This window comes from Myotis lucifugus, unplaced genomic scaffold (genome assembly GCF_000147115.1).
Source record: "Myotis lucifugus unplaced genomic scaffold, Myoluc2.0 scaffold_1, whole genome shotgun sequence".
Taxonomy (NCBI): domain Eukaryota; kingdom Metazoa; phylum Chordata; class Mammalia; order Chiroptera; family Vespertilionidae; genus Myotis; species Myotis lucifugus.
Window position 1 is genome coordinate 39,092,565 of NW_005871049.1, and position 6,628 is coordinate 39,099,192.

The following is a 6,628-nucleotide window of genomic DNA, read 5'->3' on the forward strand; positions in this document are numbered from 1 at the left end:
CAGGGTTCCAAAGGGGACCCAGTCTGCACACTCATGAGAGGATAAAATCTCCCCTCACCGGAGCTGTGAGGTGGATTTTCCTGGGATCGCACTGCTGTGTTCCACAGCCCCCTCCTCCCCGTGCCTGTCCTTTGCCCACAGGGAGTGGGAACTGCTCCCTGATTCATGGGGAAGGGCTGTTCCTCCCCCGCTTGGGGAACAGCGGGGCGTGTCTCTGCCCAGGCCCTGGCAGCTGAGGACAAGTCTCCTGGGGGCAAAGAGTGGCCCATGCAGCAGGCCCGCTTCCAACCAGCTCTCTACCGAGTCATTTCTGCTGCCCAAGTGGTACTCAGGCCCAGAGCTCCGGGGCTGAGTCACGTGCATCAGAGCCGGATGGCCTCAGGGACACCCAGGAGACCAGACCCAGAGAGAGAGAAACGCTTTGAATGCAGGGCCAGGCTGCGTCTGGGGGTGTGTGGGGGGGGTTCGGCTCCTATAGCTGGGAGGGCTCCCAGGACAGGACGCTCTCCTCCGAGCTGTGGAAACAATCCCACAGGTGGCTCTTCGTGGCTCTGACAAGTCAGAGGGAAGCTCCAAGGTGGGCCCATCACCAAGGGGCTGGAGGCAGCTGCGTGGCCTTCCGGTGTGAGAGGGGCTCTGTCTGGGGCCAGGTGCCAGCTTGCATCTAAAGATGCTGCTGCCTGGGAGGCCTGGCTGGCGGGCGGGCAGGCAGGAGGGGCCTCAGGGTGGAAACAGCTTGGCTGGCAGAGGCGGCCCTGGCCCCTGGCCACTGGTGGCAGTGCTCCTCAGAGAACGTGTTTTCTTGTTTAAGTACCGTCCCCGCCAACAGCCCTCTCCCCCCCACCAAACATCACATCACTGTGTTTGGCTCTGAGCGGGGGTGGTGAATCTTTGTCAACAGATGTCATTCTCAGATGGGAGGGGCCCTGGCGAAGCATGGGAAGCACTGCCCTGGGGAAGGGCTGCTCTGCCGGGCACTTTACTTTTTCCATCTGGGTGAAAAAAATCCGGCTTTTTCACACTCCACAGATCCCAAAGGCCAAATATTTGCTGTCTGCCCTGCCTTTTCCATCTCAGGCGGAGTGGCGGCAATGCCTGGCTCCTGGGGAGGGCGAGGGAAGCCCCTGCAGGGAGGTGCGCTGGGCATCACCCCTCAGCTTCCCCGGAAGCTCTGCAGCCCGGTCCCCGGTCTGTGATGGGAGATCACAGGCAGGTTTCCTGGAGACTGGAGGGAAAACACAGGAGAGCTGCCTGAGGCCTCCGTGGGCAGCAATCGGGCCCCATGTGGTGAGGCTCTTGGCTGAGAGCGGGGAAAGGAGGCAAGAGGGGCAGGCACTGGGCTTCTTTCTGGGACTCCCAGCCTCCCGGCCAGCAGGACCCCGAGGCCTGATAACATGACGACAGGTTTCAGCTGGTCCTCCTCAGGAGGCTCCTCTAAATGTTGTCACGCCAGCTCCTTTCTCCTCCCCTCAGAGGAGAGTGGCCTTGCTGAGTTTCCGAAAGGCAGGCGTGTGTGTCTGACTCCCTCTTCCCTGGGAGCGGGTGTCTCCTCCGTTTAAGAGGGTTTCGGCCCTGCCTGTCTTTCCTGCACTGTATTTTCTCTATGGTTTGTCTGGTTGGTCGGTGGAGCCAAACCACTCTGAGAATGTGCAGCATCTCAGCAGCATCATTAAGGCTGAGAGCAGCGTGGGCTCAAGGCCTGTGGGGAGATGTGGTCGAAGACCTTCCCGGAGGCTTCTGGGTAATGACCTGCCCCCGGCGACTGACCCAGCGGCTGACCGAGGAGTGTATGGCTCCTGGGTGAGGTTCCTCCTTGCTGCCACTCGAACTCCCTGGGGTTGATTGTAACTTGCCTCATCGCAGACCGCCCAAGACATGGTGAGGCCATGGGGAAGGACAGAGGGACCAGAGGCCACAGGGAAGGAAGCGCTCGGGCCTGGAAGCCAGCAGCCCCGGCTCTACTCCCCTTGACTCGCTGTGAATCGTAAGCAAGTCCTCACTCCTGCCCACAGGACCAGCAACATCATTTGCAGGGCTCCGTGCAAAAAACAAAGTATGGGGGGTCCCTTGTTAAAGAAATTATTAAGAATTTCAAGAGAGTGACAGCAGAGTATTCACCCAGGGCGAGGCCTTCCCAGCCCAGGCCCCGGTGGGGATGCACAGGTTGTGTACCCGTGCAGCTGTTCCCACCTGTGGGGGCCTCAGTTTCCTCAACGATGGAGACTGTATTCAATCAGAGAAGCCCAGGACTTTTACATGTAAAAGAGACAAACAGCCGCTTCTTCAGCACCACCTGAGGGTATAGTTTCAAGCCCTGCAGATGATCTCAAAGGTCCTTTTGAGTTTCAACCTTCAGTGAGCTGAACAGGTAGTGAGTTCTCACTGCTCAGAGCACAGGCTTCTGCCCTGGGTGCATGGAAGGATTAACGAAAAGACAAAAGACGGGAGACAGCACGAAGAAACGCTGACGGTTCCCTGTCCCATAGCCTCTCCCTGCGCCTGAAAAGGAACCTGAAGACCAAGCGCACTCCTTCCCAGGTCCCAGGAAAGCCAGGCCCAGGTAGGAGCACCCGGAACCAAGTATGGTTCTTGTTTCCATCCCGAAAACTGGCGGGAAAGGCCACCATCTGATGACCCACTGCCCTGGGGACAGCTCAGGCCCAGACCACTCCTCTTCTCTAGCTGCTTCATTCCCAGGAGGTCAGAGGGCAGGGCAGGGCAGGGCAGGTCAGCCAGGGATCAGAGGTTGGGAAGGGCAGGGCCCGGGGGACTCGGTGGGGCACCGCACGCACGCAGGGCTCTCTGAAGAAGGGGCTGGCACTCCACGAGGAGAGCCCTTCGCCTGGGGCAGGACAGAGGCTAGCGGGGCTGCAGGAGCCTCCGAGATGGCTCTCCTGGGGAGGGGTTTACACTGCTAGAGGCTGGACTGGTGACATCTTTCTGCGCTGTCCAGGTAAAGAGATCAGGAACCTCTTTGGAATTTAAAACCGTTTTTTTAGGGCTAGAGCCATGAGCGGGACAGGACAGTTAGAACTTTCTCCATGTTCTTCTCCCCTTCCTCTGGATTACAGGGCTCCACGCTGTCCTCCCCGTGCCTTCCGCAAGAGGGTCGGTCGGAGAGGCAGGGAGCAGTCCCCTGAACTCCTGCCCTGGGGAGTCCTCCCTCCTCAGCCCCGCCTGGGCGGGGTGGTTCCGCAGATCTCGCCAGGGAACTCCGGCGCACGCACCGCTTACCTTTTCAGGGTCCCTGGTGCGGGGCCTCCCGAGGCCCTCGCTGCGGGCGGCTCGAGCTGCGGGGTGACCGGGATGAAGCCGGCGACTCCTCGAGGCGCACCGATCGCGCCCTACGCGCCGCCTGCGGGAGCCCGGCTGGGAGTCGGAGTCCTGCTGGAGCGCGGGGCCGCGGAGGCGGCGCGCCGGGGGGAGGGTGCGCGGGGTCGCAGCCTGGGGGCGCCGCGCCCGCTGCCCATCCCGCCGCCCGCGCTCCCCGCTGGAGGCCGGCGAGCTCTGCGGCCGCCCGATCCCCGCGCGCCCTCCCTCGCGCCCTCCCTCTTCGTCACTTCTTGGGCCCTGGCCCAGATCAACTTCCTTGGTATTTTCAAAACTGCCGCGGCCAGGCCTCTTTGTGCCGCCGTGGGTCCCTGCGCCCGCGTCCCCGGCTCGCGCAGCACCTCGGGGAGCGCGCAGGGAAGGCTCTTCTAACATCGTTGGCCGGTGGGGGCCGCCTGGTGGCGCGGGGTGGGGGTGGACGGCGGTGGTGGTGGCGGCTGGAGTTTCGCCCTGGACATTTTTCTCCCCGGTGAGGGGTAGAGGGACTGGAAGCAAGAAGGACCCCTAGGATCCAGCCCCAGCCCTCACCGCCCTGGTTTGCCTGGGACTGTCCCCTGAAAGTCCCGAGACCCCAGAAACCCCTCAGTCCCGAACAGACCAGAGTGGTTAGTCATTCTAGCTCTGCCACCCCAGGTGGGTGACTTTGGGCAGCCACTTCACGTCTCCAAACCCTGGTTTTTTACCTGGGAGAATGGGGCCCCCAGCACTCCCAAATTCTGTGATTTTTAAAAAAATATTTTTATTGATGTCAGAGAGAGAGAGAGACATCAATGATGAGAGAGAATCATTGATCAGCTGCCTCCTGCATGCCCCACACTGGGATCCAGCCACAACCTGGGCATGTGCCCTGACCCGAATCCTCCCGGTTCTTAGGTTGATGCTCAACCACTGAGCCATGCCGGCAGGGCCCAAATTCTGTGATTTTGTTGGTGAAGGCGCCGCTGATGTAAAGAGTGACATCTGAGGGACACTGACCTCCAGCAAGAAATTGTGACTCTCGTCATAGGCGCTCCTTTGAGATCTTCACACATGTTACTTTTTTTTAAAAATATATTTTATTGATTTTTTACAGAGAGGAAGGGAGAGAGACAGAGAGTTAGAAACATCGATGAGAGAGAAACATCGACCAGCTGCCTCCTGCACGCTCCCCAGTGGGGATGTGCCCGCAACTCAGGTACATGCCCTTGACCGGAATCGAACCTGGGACCCTTCAGTCTGCAGGCCGACGCTCTATCCACTGAGCCAAACCGGTTTTGGCACATGTTACTTTTCATTGTTGAAACAAACATTTAATTTGCCAAGTTCTGCCCCAAACTCTAGGAGTGTGAGGAACACTTCACACCAGCACTGTCTCCAGGAAGGTGCATCTGGTGAGGGAAGCCCACAGTTAAACAAGTAACGGTGCTGAGGTGTGTGAACGCTGCTAAGGCGGGATGGGCAGGATCCAGGATCGTGCAGTGAGAGAAGGGACCACAGCCCTTTTCCCACATTCCCACATCTCCATGCCCATCCCCATTTGGCCCTTGGAGTAAAGTAGGTGAGGCCGGAAGGGCAGAGAAACTTTCTCCCACCCAATCAGAAAGGGTGATGTTCAGTTATCTCTAATCTCCCCCACTTCCCAACAAGTTTCCGTTCCCAAAGTGCATTCTCTCCATTATCTCAACAGAACCTCAAGGCAACCTTGAGAGAGGGAGCCAGGAACCAGGCTACCACGTTGAGGAGACATCTAGCTTTCCTAGTAAAAGCTACATCTTTGCCTTGAACAAGCCCCATCCATTGTTTCTCTGCATCTAGCTTACCACACCTTTGAAATGCCTCTTCTTTCAGACCCCTCTGAAGGTAAGCACCCTCCAGAGAGCACATAATCTTGTTAACTGTCTTCTCATCCAATCCCATTCTTGCTTTTCCCCATCTTCATGTAATCTTCCTTACTTCCTTACTTACTTCCAAATGTATAAAAGGAACAGGAAACGGTCATTCTTCAGAGCATTTGAGATCTTACTTCCCTGCAATTATCATCAGCTTGGCTCAAATAAACTCATAAAGATCCTCTACAGGTTGGACGTTTCTTACGCGGACAGAGAGGATGTTGCCTACCTGGTAGTCACGATGTACTCCAGGGCCCTGAATCTGGATTCTGAGTCTGCCATGTGAGCCTCAGTCACCCAGGATCTGAGGTGTTGCTATGGTAATGCAGATGCATCAGCAAAGATGAAAGATACTGGGGGAGCGCCACTCAGCCAGAAGCCAGGCTCATGGCTGGCGGTGGTGGGGGCCTCTCCTGCCTCTGAGGCAGTGCTAAGGATGTCCAACTGCCAGCTTAGGCCTGCTCCCCCGAGGGCTCCCAGACTGCGAGAGGTCACAGGCCAGGCTGAGGACCCCCCCCCCCCCGAGTGCACGAATTGCGTGCACCGGGCCTCTAGTATTAGAATAAAAAGTCCAGAGCTGAAGGGGCATGAATGCCTGTGTGGAGGCTATCCTCCAAAGGATTTTGTGCATAGGAATTTCTGCATAGCAGGCCTTCAAAGGGTTGAGCTTTTAAATCGATAAGAAGGGCCCTAGTGGGCATTTCTATCTATACTCTGGAGGAAGACCCAGAAGCAAGGTTTTGTTTCTCATTCAAAACTGGAAGAACAGCATTCGGAACAACCTGGACAGTTGTACACAGTGTATTTATAAGATAAAGTTCCAGAGAAATATATTTAAAACCTTCATTTAGATTCATCATCAGTTGCAAAGGATGAAGCTTAGTAATTCAGAGGGAAAGATCTAGTTTATATTGGCTATGCATGGCTTTCATTCATGTATTAAACAAATACGTAGCCAGGAGCTGTGCTGGTGCGGGGGATATGTTCCCTAGCCTCATGGACATTATAGTTTTGATACAAATAAAAAGTAGGGTGAGATTACTAAAAAAATAAATGGGATCCTATATTGCACTAATTGAAAAATTAATTCAGGCAACAACAAGAAGTTATTAAGCACCTATTAGGCCACATCTTAGAGAATGGGAGCACAAAGCTGAATGAAAGAGAAGGAATGTTTGAACTATAATGTGAAAATTTTCTGTATAATATGCTTGGTCAGGATTCCTTTAATTTTTCCACTGCCATAATGACAGAAGTAGCAAAAATCTGAAGTCTTTCTTTTTATTTAATAAAATGATATAAAATTTGCATGCCATATCATAATAAAATGATATTTGTTTTAATATAAAACTAATAGTTTTACTGGATTGGGGATGGAGGAGGTGGCAGGGTAGAGGAATGGTGAGTCATGGGTAGAAGACTGCTATGTT